The sequence below is a fragment of the Mesoplodon bidens genome, assembly GCF_964165515.1.
Source record: "Mesoplodon bidens genome assembly, chromosome: 3".
Lineage (NCBI taxonomy): Eukaryota > Metazoa > Chordata > Mammalia > Artiodactyla > Ziphiidae > Mesoplodon > Mesoplodon bidens.
The window spans coordinates 142,114,349-142,135,926 of NC_138178.1; the positions used below are offsets into that span (position 1 = coordinate 142,114,349).

Consider the following 21,578-nt stretch of genomic DNA (forward strand, 5'->3'; position numbering starts at 1 on the left):
AACAGTTATTATATATGTCAGGCACATTAGTCATGGTCCTGAAAGGAGATAAATGGGACACTCAAGTGGTAAAATAGGGCGAATCTAACAAAAGGACTATATACAGAAGTATGCATAGGGTTAGGGTGCCCAACAAGGGATGCTGAGGCCATGAGCATCTCTAGGTGTGAAGGTCTAAGGGGAGAAAGCAGAGTTAATGGAACCTTTAGAGAGCTTAGCTACAGGACAGGGCTGCCTGACAGGAGCTGGGGATGGAGGTAGAGGTATACAGCCTCTATTGAAATGGTGGCCCACCATTGTGAAGGCCAGGGGAATAAATACCATGGGTTCTTATTCCTCTGAGTAGCTGTTCTTCTACTAGTATCTCCCCTTTGGCTGAATCCAACCAGAAGCCTCTGAGTAGCTATTCTTCTACTAGTATCTCCCTTTGGCTGAATCCAACCAGAAGCCAGAGGGCAAAGGACGCTCGATGATACAGTCTTAGAGGTCAGTCTCTAGGGCACAGAGCAGGGATGAAGAAAGGGGTGGAGAATGCAACTGGATGGGTTTATTATGGAGAGTAATAAACCCTCATGGATTAGCTCATTGATTTTTGGTACATGAGGACTGGTGCCTGGAGATGTTACATAATTTGCCCAGGGTAAGAGGATCAGTAGGTGATAGAACTAGGACTGGAACCTAGTCATATCTAGTCCCGGAGCCCGAGCTCTTGACCACTCCAAATACAGTCCTTAGGACCCTTTGTGCCTGCTGCCTTTCTATTCTGGGCTTTCCTCTGGAGCCAGGAAGTCCCTTCTACTCTCAGCAGCAGTGCAGGCTTGAGTACCTCTTTCTTCACCGTGGCCACCTTCATTTCATCGAAGTCAGGTACCGGCATCTTGCTTGTGGGTGGCCAGAATAGGTCCTCCACAATCAACATGTGTGACCAGATGAGGGGAGAAACAAACCTTTTCTCATGAAATTTCCAGCCTAGTTGTTCAGGACCAACAAGAACAGAAAACTCTCCAATATTTCAAGAAACATGGATCAAAGCCTTTGACATTTTCTCCCAGTCATCCCCAAATTACTTCAAAGTGTTTGTTCACACCTGGCAGGAGGGCAGGAGAGGGAGCTTCAAAGCCATCTGTGAAGACTTCCTCCTCTGAAGAGGTGATGAATTCAGCTATTTCAGGAGCAAGAATATAGATGTGACCCTGGCTCAGCTCAGAGTAGCTGCCTAGAATTCCCACCAATATCAAGAAGGAAGGAAAAGGAAAGTTAAAAAGACAACCTCTCAACCTAGTTCGTAAACCTGCCAAATGCTTAATTAGCTTCTTTATAGGTCCACTTCCCACTTTCTTCCAGAAAGTGTCCTGGTAGGACAGCGAGGATATAGGATTTGGGGGGACAGAGGGCTTGGTTCTGGTCCCAGCTCAGCCTCGTATTAGCTGGGTGACCCTGAGCAAGTCATTCATTCAGCAAACTTTTATTGAGGGCTTTATCCTTGAGAAGTGCAAAGATGAGAGACACAGTTTTTGCCCTCAGGGAGCACACAGAAAATTGAGTAGAAAATGATATGTAAACAAATAACGATACCCCATTGTGATAAATGCTAAGGTAAGGTCCCAAAAGGGGTGCCCGGAGAAGGGGAACCTAGCTCAGCCTGGAGGAGCTGATCTACTAAGCTGTCTGAGTTTCCATCCCTCAGCTGTGAAATAGAAAGGTTTTATGTGTTGGTGAGGGGAGCTAATACGTTATTCATTCATTTAGTGCTGGGCGCTGAGAGGAATGCAAAGCTGCATAAGACTCAGCTCCCACACGAAGCCCCATCAGTGACTTGCACCTGTCTCTGTGAGAGGGAAAGAAAACCAGCATGGCCCTCAAGCCCTTGCTCAGGATGCTTGTGAAGAAGAGCTCTTGCCTCTCGCTGCTCCTGCCTCAGTTTCCTACACATTATGTGCTTTCTTGAGTATCCATATGTTTCTGGTGTCTCTGTCTCTGTAAATATGCTAAACTGAGAGAGGTGAGGTTTACTGGATTGGCAGAAGCAGAGCTGCTTGACAAAGGGAGTCAAAACTCAGCTGGCACGAGACCCAGAACAAGGAGGGCAGGAGAGAGTAGAAGGGAGGGAACCAGAAAAGCTAGAGGCAAATTAGACCAGCTCCCAGGAGAATCCAAGGAGCCTGGCCTGTGCCTTGGTGGCTCCAGAAGTTCAGGACTGATTGGCTTTTCATGAGGATGAAAAAAAGCCAGCAGAACTGTTTCTTATTAGCAGCCAGATTATTTTAGCAAAAATTCTGCCTTCTAAGGAGGTAAAAATCAAGATGCAATTAGGAAGTGAACACAGACTTCTTGAATAATTCGGGAGATGATACTGCTGCTTGCAAAGGCGTATGCTTTTCTTTCTTCAAAGGCAAGTCTAAAATGGCATTTCTCATTCATTAATGCCCCGTCATTCATTCATTAAGTGCTAGCCACTGAGAGGGATGCCAAGTTGTACAAGACTCAGCTCCTGCCTTCAGCTTTATTCTAGTGAACGTTTACTGAGCACCCACTATGTGCCAGGCACTGGACCCCATCCTAGAATCAAGAATAAATAGAGCACAGTTTCTTACCTCAAGGAGCTTGTAGTCTAGTGGATTTGCTAATAAAATGTTTTCCCACTTAGAATACTCTAAACACTGACTTGAACAGATAGTATATATTTTTCTCTCCTGTGATTCTGTCAGTTCTTTGGCCCTTGTTGGGAGAATAAATCTTCTGGATTTATTCTAGAAGCTCACCAGTTCGGCTCTGAGCTCGCAGTTATTTGTGACTGAGAGAGGAAAAAAAAAAAGGTCTGTTCCCTATCTCTCTCCACAGGTTTAACAATGCACCCGGCTGGATCAGGAACATCCACTTTGTTCTCCAAATGAGGTGTTACACACGCTGAGTCATTTTTCTGGCTTTTGAAAAAGCTCAGTTCAACCCTCCAATTTCCTACCTTTCTCTTCCACCTGCCTTGTTTAATAATTAGGCTATTTAATAAAAGCTTTTGATGAGGGAGTCGGGGAGGAAGATGGTGATTGTTCCGGTTTACAAGTGCCTGGGGAATAGAGCAGCTACCTCTGCCAGAGTCATCATGTTCTGGGTCGTTCCCTGGACATCATGCTGAGTGAAAAGGCCAGAGGCCTTTCCCACTTCAGGGCCCAGACGTGGCTAACCGGGGGTCATTCTGTCTCCAAGGGCTTGCCAAAGAATCAAGTTTGGTTCCTGTCTCCAAGAGGCCTTGTAGTTCCTGCTCCTGACTTTTCATTGCATATACTTACTTGGAACTTCTACTAACAGCAGACGAGTTCAAGTACACACTGGGTTTGCAGGGTAGAGAGCAGATCAGACTGGGTGAAGGTAAGGAAGAAACTGCAGGTCAGCTTATAATGAGACAGAAGAGTCCAGAGGCCTCACTGGAGGAAGACATTTCAGTAGGAGGGCACTCAAGGCATGGATTTGAGCACAATAAGTGACAAGTCCCTGCAGAGAGAGGGAGAGAACATCATACTGAGAGGCTACATAGCTTGGGGGAAAGAGCACTGGTTTTGGAGTGATGGAGATGTCAGTTCAGATTCCAGCTCCACCATTTACTAGCCATACGATCTTAGGCAAGTCGATTAGCCTTCTCAAGCTTCAGTGTCCTCATCTATAAAATGGAACTAATAATCTTGTATAGTCATTGTGAGAACCAGGAATAAAATACATCAAGTTACTGGTGTGCAATAGGCCCTCAATAAGTGGCATCTGTAATTATTTATTGAGCACTTTTAAAATACTAGGTACTAGGTACCTTATACAGTAGGTTGGGGGCATATGTGTAGAAAGTGTGGTTTGACCAGTAGGACTGACCAATGTATTATCCCAGGAGATTCTCCTTGGGTTGCCAGGCAGTGGGCTAGCTCCCTCTTTCTCCAACAGGGGGACCGGCTGTACCTAATCTCAACTTCCTGTGGGACCAGGAGACCTCAAGCTGGGCATTTCAAGCACTTCCCTAAGCAGTGGGCCCCTAAGCTCATACTGCTTAGTGTCTGAACCCCAAGATATTTACCCCCTCAGCACAGCCTCTCTCAAGCTGACCTATGAAAAGGAAGAGCAACAAGTGATTCCTCCTTAGGAGTGCTGCTCCAGAGCACATCCAGCCACACCCCACCTGACCCTGCCTCTCTGCAGGATCCAGAGAGAGCAGAGGATCTGTGTACCTGCCCCTTTTATGAGCGTCACCTGCACCAGTGATGCTACTGGTACTGAGCCCTTTGCCAGAGCAGAAAGCCAGTCTCTACTCAGAAACAACAACTCTAAATGCTGTATGAAAATATTATACTATGATACAATTATTTCACATGGTCCTATTGGGGTGCAGAGGAGAGGCATCGAATTGCCTTTTGGAGAATGTGCTGCTTGAGCTAACTTTGAAAGAAGAGTTGGCTGGGCAGGTGTGGGGAGGGACATTCCATTCAAAGGGAATAGCAAAGCGTGGAGGTGAGAGAGGAAGTCTAAGGAGTTCTGCTTGCTCAGTTACAGGAGTAGCGAGCTGTGACAGATGATGCTGGGAAGGTAGGCACGTCTTTGAGGCTTGTGCTGAGAGACTGGAATTTATTTTGGAGGTAATGGAGAGTCACAAAAGTACCTGAGGCAGATGTGCATTTTAGAAAGATCATCTTGCAAGCTACGTGAAGCGTGATTTTGGAGGAGCAAGACTAGAGGCAGTTGCAACAACCCAGGGAAGAGCTGATGATTGCACAAACCAGGGTGGAGCAATGGGAATAGAGCAGAGAGGATTGAGAGAGAGGATTATTATAGTCATAACATGTTAGGATTAAAAGAGAATTTAGGAGTCATTAGTTCTTTCTTTCACAGATGAGGAAATCGAGGACTAAAGAGATTGTATAACTTCTTGCAAATTGAATCTCCTTGCATCCAAACCTCCTTTTTCTAGGGAATTTCCCAGATGGCTAGGAAGACCTGTCATGTTTTTCAGGGTCCGCTTCCCTAGGTATGGTATTCTTGGTCTTTGGAAGTGTAAGGGTGGGATAGGTGGCTGACTTATAATGAAGATTACGTTAGAAAAGGGAAGGGAGCGGACTGTGGTAGTCTCTTTCCTTCCCCTGATGGTCTCTCAAAGCTTCCTTCATTTTAGAAGGATGTGGGGTTTATTTGCAGAACTGCAACGTCTAGTGTTGGTATGTTTGTAGAAGGATGGACAGTGTTACGTCCTGGCAAACAAAACACACCCAATTTGTTCACACTTGTGATGAATGCATGGGAGTAACCCTACAATGTACACAAAGAAGCAGAAATTCTATCTGATGCAGTGAATGTGGGATATCAGCAAAATCTGATTGGTCGCCTGGTGTGCTCTGACAACCAAGCTTTCAGCATCCTTTCTAGAGAGTGTCACTTGAGATGTGTATATGAAATAGTCCTGTGATATAGGTATTATTGGGCACATTTAACACAGAGGGAAACTGAAGCCCAGAGAGCCTAAGATCATGCCTGTGGACACAAGTAAGTAAGCAGCAGAGCTGGGGTTCAAACTCACAAGTGCTCAATTTGTATTCCCTATTTTTCTCACTCCACCTGTTTACCTTCCTGGAAGTTGGTGCAGGACTTGTCATCGTTTTCTCTTTTAACACTAATATGTGCACATCTGTGGTTGTATGATTAGTTGATCAGAGAGAGGGTATGTACAGCCTTATATTTTTGATCCTCTGACTTAAGCATGGACTGAACCACCCATGGATGAGTTTGAGTTGTTCTCAGAAACAGAAGATGTCCTTCAACAACACAGCTGTCATGCTAGCCCTCTGCAACACGGGGTTTGTAAAGGGCCAAGGGGACAAAACTACTGGAGTGGGGTCCTGGCCTTATCAGAATCCTCCCTTTTAAGGCCAATTTTCCAAATATAGTACAATCTACACCTTTAACAACAACCACTTCTCTTCCCTTAAGTGAGGGTGGGAAAAAGAAATGCTAACACCAATTAGCTTTTTTTCTTAAACATACCTTGTTATAATGTTCTTTAATTATAAAATATCATATATTATAAATTTTATAAATGTATTGGTTTGGCCAAAAAATTCGTTCGGGTTTTTTTCCATAAGCTGTTATGGAAAAATATCTATAAAATTAACAACATAAAATAATAATATTCATTGTAAAATTGTATATATAAACACTTGAATATATACTCATATACATGTATCTATATATATTTGCATATGTGAGTATAGATACAATGAATAAAGCTATCTGTGTATGTACATATATAGGCATAACCATATTTCTTTTGCACGAATGGGCTCACGATGTACAAACTATCCTGCAATTTTCTTTTTTTCAGTTATTAGATAAACTGAATTTCTTTGTAAGATCATACTGATGGGTTTCTCTGACCCAGTGGTTGTGGGGAACGTCAGTACCCCCCCGTTTCCTGATTGCTCCTGATACCTGCTCATCTTGATAAGGCCTGTATGTAACCGGATCAAATAATATCATGTATCTGAGAGCACTTTACAAATGTAGGGCGCTGTACTCATATTAGTTATCAAAATACCATATGTAATGTGAAGATACATTTATATAGGAATGGATTGGATGCTTCTCATAGTGTTTTTGTGCCATAGCTAGGGGAGAATGTTTGCACTTTGGACCGGGAGAAGAGCAGACACTGAGGTTGATAATGTAGTTGGTCCTCCCTGCTGTCAAGTGCTCACCATGGAAGGAGTTTTTAGCCCCCTCTGTGCCTTGCTTCTGGTCACCTCTGTCCCCCGAACCACCTGGGGGATTGATCTGAGGAAGTTTCCTCATCACATCTATTTCACCAAACAAGGCGACAGCCTCAATGGGAGCAGGGATTTCTTCCAACCTCTCCTGGGAGCCCAGAATCTGAGGACGGTTGACTTGGTGGAGAACAAGGGGCACCTTTTAGCTCTTTAAAACACCCCTCAAAAAACTCCAAATCCCTTTTTGCTTCAGTTTAACATTTCACTTCTCCCTGCTTCCAGCTGACAGTTGGAGAAAAACCAAATTGGTGGTTGGCTGGTTGGGTTTTTTTTAACCTAATGACAAGCCTGGCTTAGAACTGCTCAACCATTCTTCAGCTCCCAATACTGTAGATCTATAGATAAACAGGCATATATATAAAATCTACTTTTGTTTACTTCTCCTCAGATGGAAGTCCATTAATTTCCCAATATATTTTACAGAATGACTTGCCTGTTTCCAGCATTGGGAAGATATAGTAATTCTTAGTTCTAAAATGTTTAAGTCAGAAAATAATAGGAAATAGAAGAAATAGAAGGATTGAGATGTCTCATATCTCAGATGTTCACCCTAAACTACTTCAGAAATGCCAGCAATGAATTAAAACCAGAATTCCAGAGGAATGACCTAAATCCTACTTCACCAGAGACACTCTTTAAGTTCCTTAGCAAAAATTGCAGTTTATATCTAGAATGGAGGAGCTTGATGATGGCTTGAGTCAAGTAGCATGAACTTAGCTCCAAGTGGTCTGGGAATAATGAATCAATATTGTCTCTCTATGGACAGAGACCTCTTTAGAAGATGACAAAGGGAAGACACAGTCAAGTATAAGACACTGATATCCTGTGATATGTTAGTGCCGAGAAGGAGAGCTGGCTTGGATAAAGAGAAAGATCTTTTCTTGCTCACTGAATCGTAAACCAAATCTGCCCCTCTGCTTGTTCTGTGGTGCTCCTCCTACTTTAATTTTTCCCTAGGCACAAATGAAATGGCCCTACAGAGATCCATCAAGTAGCTACCCCATCTTGTCTTTGATCATGGGGTCCTCCCCACTGGCGTCCGAGTTTTCTATAAGGTGATCTGAAGCCTGGGGATCCCAGCATGCAATGGATGATAAAGACTAGGGTTGTGGTTGAGTCAAAAATCAGGGAAAAGATAAAATTCAGGTCAAGGGACAGAAAACTTCTTCGTCGAAAGATGAATAAAACTTCATATTTAACTAGTAACTGCAGGGAGGAACCTAATCTTACAACATAATAGATGTTGTTGATAATGTTAATTACCTCCTTGGAAGCCACCAAGAAGTGGCTTTCAATTTTATGCATTTATTGTCCAAGTTGTAAATTTGGTCTTGGAATGAACAGGTAGTAAAAGACTTGAGAAGCTTAATAAGGGAGGTTATTTACTTTGTGTATAAATGAAGAGAAGGTTTTGAGTGAATAAAGATTAAGAGACAGAGAGAGATAGAGAGAGAGAGAGAGACTGACTAACCCTAACCCTGGGCTGGTACCTTAGGTGAGCCCTCCATAGGGTGTTGGTGAAGGTGGCCTCAGAGGCAGCACCGGCTCTCAGTCTTGTGTACGCAGGACCTCCGTTTTATCAGTCCCCTTGGCAGTGAGCAGGTTCTAGTAGGGTTGACAGAAAAAATACAGGGCACTCAGTTCTAAGTTTGATAGATAACAATGAATATTTTTTTAGTATAAGTATTTCCCCTGCAATATTTGTATATTTATTTGCTAAATCTGGCAACCCAATCTAGGAGGCTTCCATTAATTAACTCACCAGAGACTTATTGATAAGTCAGAATGCCAGTGTGTGGATTTTCAGGGCAGGGTACACCTTTCCATGTATCAGAGTCCTTGCGCCCACTATCCGTGCCACTGTCCTTTAGGTGTTTGGAGAACCAAGTTTGCCGTGGTTGGTGAATCCCACCTTGTAGTAAAGTGGTAAAGCAGGCTCATGGGCTGTGCATCCAGGCTGCAGTAGAACATGGGAACCCTGGGTGTTTGACTACAGGGACACCACCCAGAACCTGGAATAGCAATCCAGTCAGACACAGTGCCTCTCTCTCCCCCCAGTAGTGTTGCAATAATGTTGGGCTTAAACTCTCCTTTTTCAATATTTATTAAAAAAAATTTTTTTACAAGTCACCAAAATCTTACTCCTCATCATAGACATGCTGCCATTTCCAAGATATCTGCTGATTCTGCTGATTAAATCAGTTTATATTTTGAGGGAGTCATGCTAGATGTGTTTTGCGGTTTAGGAAACTTGATAGTCTTAACTAGTAGATGTAAATTTTACAAGATAGTTTCAGGTACATACATATGTGTCTTTGATTTTCTAAAACAGAATTGTTTTCATCTCAGACTCCCCTTCTCTGCAATGCAGAAAAATTAATCTAGGGACTACCAAGGAGATTAATTCACACTCACATTCTCTCCCTTGCTCTACTTTAGATGGAATCTCAGTGGGATCAGAGTGAGAGAGGGGGGACCATGTGATACCATGTGCTCTGTGTTGGTAGCTCCCAAGATGAGTAGCTGCCCCATCTTGTCCTTGATCATGGGATCCTCCCCCCTGGCGTCCAGAGTTATCCTCAAAGGAGGCTGCATGCCCATCTGGTTTGCTCAGCTTGTTCTGCCATCCATGGTTGTTCCTCCATGGTGTGACTCCTTCGGGCTGCTGGCTGTCACTCTCAGCTAACTTCTCAGAGTATGAGTAGGGTTCAGCTCCTCTCCCACACCTCTTTGGGGCCACAGGAAACAAGGCTGTCACTGAGTTCTCTTCCTCTATCACCTGTAAAGCCATCTCTTCTCTGTTGACCCCATATCAGTGTGGCATAAGCACATCTGTGGAGTTAACTGCCCTCCCTAGATAGGAAGTAGACACAGGCCTCCTCCATTCTCAGTTTCCTCAAAGCTCATCTGGTGTTCTACCCCCAACCACATTTCCCTCTCTTCTGAGGGGATTCACCCTGGGAAGATGACAGGGGACTGGGGCCTCTCTTGGAGACCACGCATCCCTACTGTCCAGGTAACCCTACTGGACTGCCTGAGGGCTGATTATCTTGGACGGTTCTTTTGGATCAGTCCTATTTGTCTACTGGTTAGGCTCAAATAGTTGTTGAAAGCTCAGAAAGTCCTTTCTCCCAAGTCTAGGTCTTGTGTTCAGTACTCTAATTTGAATATCAAAAGCTAAGCACTGACTTTCTTGGCATTCCAGCTGTAGCAGCATGACTTTTCCCTAGCACAGGGCATGGCTTGGATGGCACAGTGGGAGAGGACAGTGAAGTGTGCAGTGTTGACGGGTGCAAGGAAGACCTAGTTGATGTCTCAAAATGTCCTTCTGCTGCACTGGCAGTGGACCTGTCACTGCACTCTGTGCCTTAGACCCACATAATCCTCAGAACAATCCCCCAAACTATTATCATTCTCATTTCCAGAGGAAGAAAGGAAAGGTCGAAGAGAGGATAGGTAACTTGTTCAAAGATTCCAGTTATAAGTGATGGAGAAAGAATTGAACTTAGGGTGATCTAATTTCAAAGCCTTCATTTAAAATCCTAACAATGGTCTCTTTACCTTGGTGAACCACTGACTCTCCAGGAGTTTGTTAAAAACAATTTTGATAAAGACCCAGCGCAGGAGATCCTGATCCAATTGATCTGCGATGGGGCCTGGTCGTCGTATTTTGAACTGTTTCTGTAGGTAATTCAGACGCACACCAAAGTTTGAGAGCCGGCTCTGTCACTTGTTAACTGTGTGATTTGGGACAAATTACACCTCCCAGGGCCTCAGTTTCCTCATTTGTTAAACTGGGGATGATGATACCCCCTACCTTTGTATTACTGTGGGAATTAAATGAGTTTAAAATAAAAGCACTAGGAAGACTGCATGGCACATAGTAAGTGCTTGATAAGCATTAAAGATGATTACTTTCGCTGCCTCTTGGCAGCAACTTACTTACAAAACATTTTTAGGAGCTCTATTTCCTGGACAGATTACATAAAAGAGTAATTGCATGCATTTACATAGATTTTTAATAGTTTGTGTCTCAGAAAGCGATTTTTTTTTTTTTTAGCCTCTTTTCCCAAATCTCGGTTTATGCCAAATTTGGATCCCGTGGTCTCCTGTCGTCCTAACCATCTGGAGGCCATATTTTGAAGGTAAGTTGAAATTAAGCCACGGATATAATGATGATGGCATGTCAAAGAGAAATAGGTCTATGAATCTTGACCTTGGTTGTAACTTAGAAATACAGAGAGAGCTTTAGACAATACCCGAGTCATATCCTAGATCAGTTAATATCAGACTCTTAGGGAATAGGGCCCAGCCATCGGTATATGTATATATATATATATTTTTTCTTGGGGGGGCATTACGCGGGGCTCTCACTGTTGTGGCCTCTCCCGTTGTGGAATACAGGTTCCGGACGCACAGGCTAAGCGGCTGTGGCTCACGGGCGTAGCCGCTCCGCGGCATGTGGGATCTTCCTGGACCGGGGCACGAACCCGTGTCCCCTGCATCGGCAGGCGGACTCTCAACCACTGCGCCACCAGGGAAGCCCCATCAGTATATTTTAATCTCCAGGTGATCCAATGTGTGGCCATTGGGCCCCACCCTAGCTCTACTAAGTAGAAACTCTGGTGGTGGGACCCAGTAATCTGTGTTCTAATAAGCCTTCTGCAAACCTCAGGACCTTTGATGTGAACCATTTCATTATCCTCCGCATGTCCAGGTCTCTGGTTCCACTTCTCTGTCCAGTAGGGTGTGACGTAAAAGCAAGAGAGAAGATGTATTAACTCAGTTCCCTTAAGAAGGTGCAAGCGGGTCAGTACTGCCCTAGCCAGGCCTGCCCTAGTATGGGGCAATGAGGGTCCTTCAGCCTAAATGCCTGTATCTCAAGGGGAAGATGATCCAATTAAGAGAGGCCCCACTTTCTCAGAATGGAGACCATGTCAATATTTGCCTAAAATACCCCTTTTTTCTAATCCTAACTCTGCCCTGGAAGCTTCACGGAGACCAGTAACACGTAAACAAGTTCCACACCAACCCATCTGCTTCTCATTTCCTGCGGAATGCTAAAATGAGTCTTTTAAGGTTGCTTACGATATGTCCCTCTCCTCCTGCCCTGCCCCTGGGGCGCTAGCTCTGCGTCCTCAGACCACCTCAGCCCCTGCCTCCTCCTCCACCCGGGTCCCGTCTGCGCAGACTTGGCTTCACACAGTGCTCACAGTTATTCCTGGCATTTGCTTTTTTGGCTTAGGGCACAGCCAATGATATCTTTTTCTTCTGTTTAAAGCACTGTCTTCAGTCTCCTCCTTTGTCCCTTTCTCCTCTGGCAAGTGTAATGCTATTGACAATTGAAAGTGGCCTGGTTCCCTGGAGTCTGGTAAATGACCCTGCTGCTAGAATTAGTGTGAGAACGGTGGGCAGAAGTGAGAGCTGGGCTAACAGGACCTGCTCTCCTGGGGCTCCAACGCCCCTCTTGGGACCTCCCCAGCGTACTTGGGAGGTTGGAGTACCGGGGGGGGGGGTTGGGGGTGGGACCTGGAATAAGTCTGAATTTCCTTCCTAAATTTGAGCAGTGACTCCATGTGACCTTAAACCACTTGTGGCTTTGCTGTCTTCTGTTTAGCTTCTCTTAAGTAGACCTTTGCCAGAGTGAGGCCCTATTCAGTTGCATACCTTATTTTACTGTACTTTGCTTTATTTCACTTCCAAGATATTGCTTTTTTTTTTTTTTTTTACAAATTGAAGGTTTGTGGCAACCCCATATCCAGCAGGTCTATCGGTGCCATTTTCTCAACAGCACTTGCTCACTTCATGTTTCTGTGTCACATTATGGTAATTCTCACAATATTTCAACCTTTTCATTATTGTTATAGTTGTTTTGGTGATCTGTGATCTTTGATGTTACTATTGTAATTGTTTTGTGGTGCTATGAACTGTGCCCATATAAGATGGTGAACTTAATCAATAACTGTTGTGTGTGTCCTGACTGCTCCACCAACCAGCCATTCCCCATCTCTCTCTGTCTCCTCGGGCTCCCCTATTCCCTGAGACACAACAGTATTGAAATTAGGCCAGTCAGTAACCCTACAATGGCATCTAAGTGTTCAGGTGAAAGGAAGAGTCCTGCGTCTCTCAATTTAAATCAAAGCTGGAAATGATTAAGCTTAGTAAGGAAGGCATGTTGAAAGCTGAGATAGGCTGAAAGCTAGCCCTCTTGTGCCCAACAGTCAGCCGAGGTGTGAGTGCAAAGGAAAAGTTCTTGCAGGAAGTGAAAAGCGCTACTCCAGTAAACACATGAATGATAAGAAAGCAAAACAGCCTTATTCCTGATATGGAGAAAGCTTTAGTGGTCTAGATAGAAGATCAGACCAGCCACAACATTCCCTTAAGCCAAAGCCTAATGCAGAGCAAGGCCCTAACTCTCTTCAATTCTAGGAAGGCTGAGAGAAGGAAGCTGCAGAAGAAAAGTGTGAAGCTAGCAGAGGTTGGTTCATGAGGTTTAAGTAAAGAAGCCGTCACCATAACATAAAAGTACGAAGTGAAGCAGTACGTGCTGATGTAGAAGCTGCAGCAAATTATCCAGGAGATCTAGCTCAGATCATTAATAAATGTGGCAACACTAAACACAGATTTTCAATGTAGACAAGACAGCCTTGTCCTGGAAGAAGATGCCACCTAGGACTTCATAGCTGAAGAGGAGAAGTCAATACCTGGCTTCAAAGCTTCAAAGGACAGGCTGACTCTCTTGTGAGGGGCTAATGCAGCTGGTGACTTTCAGTTGAAGCCAGTGCTCATTTAACATTCCAAAAATCTTAGGGCCCTTAAGAATTATGCTAAATCTACTCTTCCTGTGCTCTGTAAGGACAAAAAAGCCTGATGACAGCATGTCTGTTTGTAACATGGTGTACTGGATATTTTAAGCCCACTGTTGAGATCTATCGCTTAGAGAAAAGATTCTTTTCAAAATATGACCACTTATTGACAATATACCTGGTCACCCAAGAGCTCTGATGGAGATGTACAATGAGATGAACGTTGTTTTCATGCCTCCTAACACAACATCCATTGTGCAGCCCATGGATCAAGGAGTCATTTTGATTTTCAAGTCTTATTATTTAAGAAATAAATTCCATAAGGCTATAGCTGCCATAGACAGTGATTCCTCTGATGGATCTGGGCAAAGTAAATTGAAAACCTACTGTAAATGATTCACCTTTCTAGAGGCCATTAACAAGATTCATGATTCATGGGAAGAGGTCAAAATACCAACATTAACAGGAGTTTGGAAGAAATTGATTCCAACCCTCATGGATGCCTTTGAGCAGTTCAAGACTTCAGTGGAGGAAGTCCCTGCAGATGTGGTGGAAATAGCAAGAGAACTAGAATTAGAAGTGGAGCCTGAAGATGTGACTGAATTGCTGCTATCTCATGATAAAACTTGAACAGGTGAGGAGTTGCTTCTTATTGATGAGAAAAGAAAGTGGTTTCTTGAGATGGAATCTACTCCTGGTGAAGATGCTGTGAAGATTGTAGAAATGACAACAAAGGATTTAGAATATTACATAAACTTAGCTCATAAAGCAGAGGCACGTTTTGAGAAGACTGACTAATTTTGAAAGAAGTTCTACTGTTGGCTCAGTGCTACCAAGCAGCATTGCATGCTACAGAGAAATTGCTCATTAAAGAAAGAGCCAATCTATGTGGCAGACTTCACTGTTGTCTTATTTTAGGAAATAGCCACAGCCACCCCAAGCTTCAGCGACCACCACTCTGATCAGTGAGTGGCCATCAACATTGAGTCAGGATCCTTCACCAGCAAAACGATTACAACTCACTGAAGGTTCAGATGATGGTTAGTATTTTTTAGCAATAAAGTGTTTTTTAATTAAAGTATGTACATTGATTTTTTTAGATATAATGCTATTGCACACTTATTAGACTGCAGTATGGTGTAAATATAACTTTTATATGTACTGGGAAACCAAAACATTTGTGTCTTGCTTTATTGCAGTGGTCTGGAACTGAACCCACAATATCTCTAACATATACCTGTACTGTTAGAATGTGAACAAACTTGGACAGACCAGTTCCAGGGGACACTGTGGAGTAGGGAATGTGCTCCTGTATTTTCCTTTCAGTTTCAGAGAGATGCTTCTCTCCTCTTCCTCAAGGACTTAATTCGGACCCTATTCTAAGGGCAAACCCCAAGCCCTCTCCTAAATGTACTGTCCTATCCTGTACTTCATCTTTTCATCATCCTGCCAAGACCAGGTTAGAAAAATGATAACTCTCATTATCCTAATATATTTTTTCTCCGAATCTGTCAACAGCATAAACTTTGGAATGCCTTCTTTATACCAGACTCAGCTCTGGCCCTTAAGAAGCTTGAAGACACAGGGCATGCACATGCAAAGGTAATAGCTTTGGACCACGTCAAGTGAATCAAACAGATAACAAAGCTTAAAGGATTATGTAATTATTCAATAAATATATGTTGAGTGCTTATTATATGCTATGTTACATGCTAAACCAGTGAAAAAAACAGATAAAACCCCTGGCTTCATGGATCTTAGATTCTAACGAGACAAGACAGAGTGTTAACAAATAAATATATAATACGTCAACTTGTGACAAGTGCTTTGAAGGAAAATGAAGCAGAGTAAGGTGAATTTTTTTAGATAGGAGGTCAGAGAATGCCTCCCAGATAAGGTGCCATTTGAGTCAAAACCTGAAGAAAGAGGGAGAGCAAGACATCAGAATATCTGGAAGAATTTTCCAAGCAAGCTGAATAGCAAGTGCAAAGGCCCTGAGGCGGGAGTGTGCTTGGTGGGTTCTCAGAAGGACAAGTAGGCCAGTGTGGCTGGAGGGCAGTGAGTGAGAGGGGATGGGCAAGATACAAGGTTAGAGAAGGGACAAGTGTAGATCACCAATGTTCTGGAGGCTGTGGGAAGAATTTTAGATTTTATTCTGAAGCCATTAGAGAGTTTTGAGCAGAGCAGTGACATGATCTGAGTTATATATTGAAAGGATCATTCTGTGTGAGGGTAGATTTAGGGGTGCAAGAGGAGAAGCCTGAGGCCAGTCAGGAGGCTACTATAATAATCCAGGGGTGAAATGATGATGGCTTGGACTGAAGTGATAGGACTGAGGTTGCTGGTATGAGGTTTAATTCTGAATATATTTTGAAGGTAGACAAAATAGCTAAGGTGTGGGGTTATAAACAGAGAAATTGGGAATGACACCAAAGTTTTTGACCTGAACTGAAGGTTTTACATTCATAGGAGAGAGTGGCTGCTTCTGGCTCAGCTAATCAGAGTAGGATTAATGAAAGACCTAAGATTTGAGTTGCACTTGAAAAAACTAGTAGGGTTTTGTGGCTTGTAGAAATTCTCAGTGGCTTATTCTGAGACCATTTTTTCTTCCTAGACCCCGTCACACCACCCCAAACCCACTCCTTTGTTAAATTTTAGTACCTCTACTACAGGAGACAAGGGACTCACCCAGCCCAAGAGAGGCAGATCTTGATTCTTTAAGCCAATCATGGAAATTCCTTGCTCTTGCCAGTAACTGGTTTAGAAATGGGCTGGTTTAGGAATGGGCATGCCCTACAATTCTGGGCAGCGGAATGTAAAAGGGAACTCTGAAGAAGGGACTTCTGGGAAATTTTCTGAGTCTGAGATGCTCTGGATTTGAGTTGTTGTCGTGTAAGGACATGGTACTCAAGCTGCCATTGTCATCTTGGAAACATAAAGGGGGAAGATGAGGTCAACAGCCACATTTTGAGGGTGGCAGAGGAAAAAGGTTGGAAAAAGCATGGTTCTTTGAGGACATCGTTGAGTCACTGAGTTACCCAACCTTGGAATTGTGCCACTTCTGGACTTCTTATTATGTGAGATTAAAAAAACAAAAAACAGGGCTCCCCTGGTGGCGCAGTGGTTGAAAGTCCGCCTGCTGATACAGGGGTCATGGGTTTGTGCCCCGGTCCGGGAAGATCCCACATGCCGCGGAGCGGCTGGGCCCGTGAGCCATGGCCGCTGAGCCTGTGCGTCCAGAGCCTGTGCTCCGCAATGGGAGAGGCCACAACAGTGAGAAGCCCGCGTACCGCAAAAAAAACAAAAACAAAAACAAAAAACAAAAAATACCCTCCTTATCATCAAATGCTTTTTAAAAGATATTTATTTGTTTTATTTATTTATTTTTTGGCTGCATCGGGTCTTAGTTGTGGCACGTGGGATCTTCATTGAGGCATGCGGGATCTTTCTTTTCGTTGCGGCGCAGGCTTCTCTCTAGCTGTGGTGTGCGGGCTCCAGGGCACGTAGGCTCTGTAGTCTGCAGCACGCTAGCTCAGTAGTTGTGACGCATGGGCTTCGTTACCCCACGGCGTGTGGGATCTTAGCTCCTCTACCAGGGATTGAACCCGCGTCCCCTGCATTGGAAGGCGGATTCTTTACCACTGTACCACTGGGGAAGTCCCTCATCAAATGTTTTTGAGTTGGATAGTTTTTGCTTGAAGCAGAAGGTAAGTCACTTTAGATGAGGAATAAAGACTTCAGGTAGGAAGACATAGCAAAAGCAAAGATACTTTGAGGTGAGATTTCCTTTGAGACAAGAGAAATCAAAGCACATTTGGGAAAGAGTAGGTGGAGTAATTTGGCATTCATTCATACACTTGTTCAACAAATATTTGTGGAGCCCCTACTATGCGCCAGATGCTGTTCTAAGATGGGGGATGCTGCAGTGAACAGGATAGACAGGATCCCTCTTCTCATGGAGTATATTACCTTGTGAAGGAAAGACAGATGGTAACAAAGGAAACACAATAAGAATAATTTTAGGAAGTTGTAAGTATGATAAAGGAAATAAAATACACTGATGTGCTAGAAAGGGACTCGAGAGGCTTCCTGAGGTTGGGAATGGTACATTCAGGAGACTTAAAGAGGGAAAGGAGTCAGTCAGGTTGACAAAGTGAAATGAGGCTGGTGTGGCTGTAGCCTAGGGAGAGAAAGGAGAAGGAAGAGGCCAGAGAGGGAAGGCCATGTCCTTTGGTTTTGGGGCCAAGGCAGGCATGCAGATTTTATTCTAAGTCACAAGGGAAGTAGCTGGAGGATGTTTAGCAGGGGCGTGATATGACCTTTTTATCTTTGTAGATCTTTCTGGTGACATCATGCATGGACCCAAGTGGAGGGATGTGGGAGACAGAGGGATATAAGTCTAGGAAAGAAGTCACTGCCAGGTCGCTTCCTTCCATTTCAACAACCCAACACAACATTGTGGCTCAATGGAGAATTTCAAGCATGGGAGCAAGGGCATTGGGGCAAAAATTATGGCAGAGGCCCTTTCCTCTGCTGGGCCATCCATTTATCCTTCCTCTTCCTTTTTCTAGAAAACAAGTCAGCCTTGCCACAGCACTAGCTACAAAGAACCATGTTGATGAGAAATAGAGGTGATTACCTAAGATACTGGTCACATTATGTTACAGAAGTACTAGGACAGTGCTGTCTAAAAGAAATAGCATGTGAGCCACATAGGTAGTTTAACATTTTCTCTTAGCCATATTAAAAAAGTAAAAGTAAAGATAAGAAATTAATTTTAATAGTATATTTTATTTAAGCCAAATATCCAAACATTATCATTTCAATATATAATCAATATAAAAATTATTAGTGATCTATTTTTCTCTCTTTTTTTTCTTCCCCCTAAGTCTGAAATCTGGTGTGTATTTTACACTTATAGCACATCTCAGTTTGGACTAGCAACGTTTCAAGTGCTCAGTAACCACATGTGGCTAGTGGCTACTGTACTGAAAAGCACAGGCATAGGAATATGGCCTGGGAAGGCCCCGTACAGGGAGGCCATGTCAGGATGGAACCCTGGACTTTGGCAATGGCTTCATGATTCTGCTGCTCTGCTCTGGATCCATTCTCTAAAAGAGATGTATTAGGTCAAAGGACATGAACATTTTTAGGACTCTTGATTATTTTCCTAATTGATTACATCTATTTATGATACTACCCACCATGAATACAGGTGCCAATATCACCAGCTCCTGATTTAGAAATCTGCATTTTAATTTGGGGGGGTGGTTAAGTTTAAATTTAATTTAGTGGAAGAAATACCATGCTTCTTTTAATCTGCTTCTCTTTGATAACTAGTAAAATTGAATATTTTTTTACATATTTATTAATATTTGTTCTTTTGTGAATTGTTTTGTTACAAATCTTTGTTATCAGCTAAAGTCTTTTTTTTTACATCTTTATTGGAGTTTAATTGCTTAACAATGGTGTGTTAGTTTCTGCTTTATAACAAAATGAATCAGTTATACATATACATATGTTCCCATATCTCTTCCCTCTTGCATCTCCCTCCCTCCCACCCTCCCTATCCCACCCCTCCAGGTGGTCACAAAGCACTGAGCTGATCTCCCTGTGCTATGCGGCTGCTTCCCACTAGCTATCTACCTTACATTTGGTAGTGTATATATGTCCATGCCTCTCTTTCACTTTCAGCTAAAGTCTTAACGAAATTTTTGAGTGGATCAGAATGCTTGCTCAAGTCAGCCTGACAATCATATTTTGTCTCCTTAGATTGGCCTCAGGGGCAGCCAGATTATCAGGCAATGCTTAGGAAGCATGAAATCAGACCAAGGAAGGAGCTGATCTCAAGTGTTTCTCAGCTAAGTCAGATCACAGCCCTCTATGGCTGGAAGTGTATGTGGGAGTCTGCTTAGTAAAGAGATTCCTTCCCCTTAGCTGTGTTTAGGGGGAACTGGTGTACTTGCTTGGCTGACTAATTCCCTTGTATGTACTGGGTCTTTTTTCAACTTACGTGTAAGTTTCTGTGTTCTGCACTACTGTTGCATTCTTTCCGTGCTCCCCTGAAATTACTCCCGGAGCACCTGGGCTGGAATGCTGGCTCTTCTCAACCTTTCAGTCACAAATTTACAACCTCTAGATTTACCTCTGTATGTAATCAGTCACGTTTGTGATGGGGGAAATCTTACCAATTTAATATTGAAATCAACTTTATTTCCAGGTTCTTGGATAACATCTTGTTGGGATCTTTAAGAACTGACAACAGCTTCTACAAAATCACCATTGAATATGATGTCCAATATTAGGCACTCTTTCTTATGTGAAGAAGACTCATTCTATGTCTATTAACATTTTTTTTTTTTCTGGCCGTACCACATGGCATGGGGGATCTTAGTTCCCTGACCAGGAATCGAACCCGTGCCCTGTGTGGTGGAAGCGCACAGTCCTAGCCACTGGACCACCAGGGAATTCCTCTATTAACATTTTAAAATGAATGAATATGGAAAATTAAATACCCTTTTGCACTTATAAAAATAATTTAAAATTTTCTAGTTTAATATCTTATGATATTCTTCAATTAAGGTATTTTTTATCATTGAGATTGACCCCTCCTTTTATTAATGAATCATTTTGAAAAGCTAAAATATACACATGGCATAAAATTCAGAAGGTACAAAAAGCTATATAATGAAAGTAGTTTTCTTTCCTCCTCTGACTTCTAGCCACTTAACTTCCCTCTTGAGAGCAACTGATGTTATCAGTTTCTTGTTTATCATTCCAGACATGGTTTTTGCATTTTCAAATATCCAACACACACACACAAATAGTAATGCACCATTCTATATTATCCTATCCTGCATATTGCTTTTCTCACTTATCAATATTTATTTGATGTATTTTCATGTCAGTACATACACAATTGTTTCCTTCTTTTTAATGGCCGCATATAATTCAATATGAATGTAATGTGATTTATTAATTGGTTTCCTACTGCTGGTCAACTGGCTAGTTTTCAGCCAATTTGCATTTACAAACAATGCTGTAACTAGTATCATTGTGCATATTATTTTGCTCACATGGAAGTGTGTCTATAGGATGAATGCCTAGAAGTAGAGTTGTTGGGTCAAGTGCATTTTTAGTTTTGACAGTTATGGCCAAATTGCCTTCCATAGATTTATACTGTTTATAATCAGCAACAAATGGGTGTGCTGGTTTCCCCTTGGCAGTACTGGATATTATCAAGCTTTTTGATCTTTGTAAATAGGGAGATGAAAAATGACATCTCACTGTAGCTTTAAAGTGCATTTCTCTTTAGAAGTGAGGTTGAGTTTTTCATATGTTTAACAGTCACTTTTGTTTCATTTTGAAGCTGAAGTTTGTAGCATAGTATGATCTGGCCTTTACATCCCAAATCCTGCCTTGCAGAACCCAGAACATGTCTTTTATATCTCCACAGCTTTTGCATCAGTTTAGGTTCATTTTGACTGCAAGTAACATAAAACCCTGACTCAACTGACTTTAACAATAAGGGAAATCTTTTATCTTACATGACATCGTGTCCTGGGATAGAGTAGCTTTAGGATTGGTTAGTTCAGCTACTCACCAAGGTCACCGAGGTCCCTGGTCTTTCTATCCTTCTGATTGCCGCCCTCTTCATGGTCACTACATGGCTGCATTACAGTCAGGCATCCCATAGAGACAATGCAGCAACCAGTAGAAGATGTGGGATGTTTCTTACCATGAGTCTCTTTTTAAGAACAAGGAAACTTTTCCTGAAGTCCCCTTTCAGAAGATATGCCCTTGAATCTCATTAGCCAGATTTGAGTTTTATGCCCATTCCTAAACCAATAATTGGCACGGAGAATGGGACCATCACAACTGGTTCATGTTAGCCAGGATTTTCCCCTGAATTATATGGAGTAGCAAGGGACACTCCCCTGCCCTCCAAAAGTAACTGGGGCACGACCAACAAGAAACATGT

The 21,578-nt window shown here is 42.9% G+C and overlaps 1 long non-coding RNA gene across 2 annotated transcripts in view; it reads left to right on the forward strand.

Moving 5' to 3' along the window:
• LOC308613413 overlaps positions 1-21,578 on the forward strand; it is a 160,113-nt gene that overhangs the window by 130,776 nt on the left and 7,759 nt on the right. The window contains exons 3-4 of one of the 2 annotated variants that reach the window (XR_014015247.1): positions 10,852-10,936; positions 15,116-15,148. This is a non-coding gene — a long non-coding RNA (uncharacterized lncRNA). Of the gene's footprint in view, positions 1-10,851; positions 10,937-15,115; positions 15,149-21,578 lie in introns of those variants that run through there. The other variant, XR_014015246.1, reaches the window with a different exon arrangement.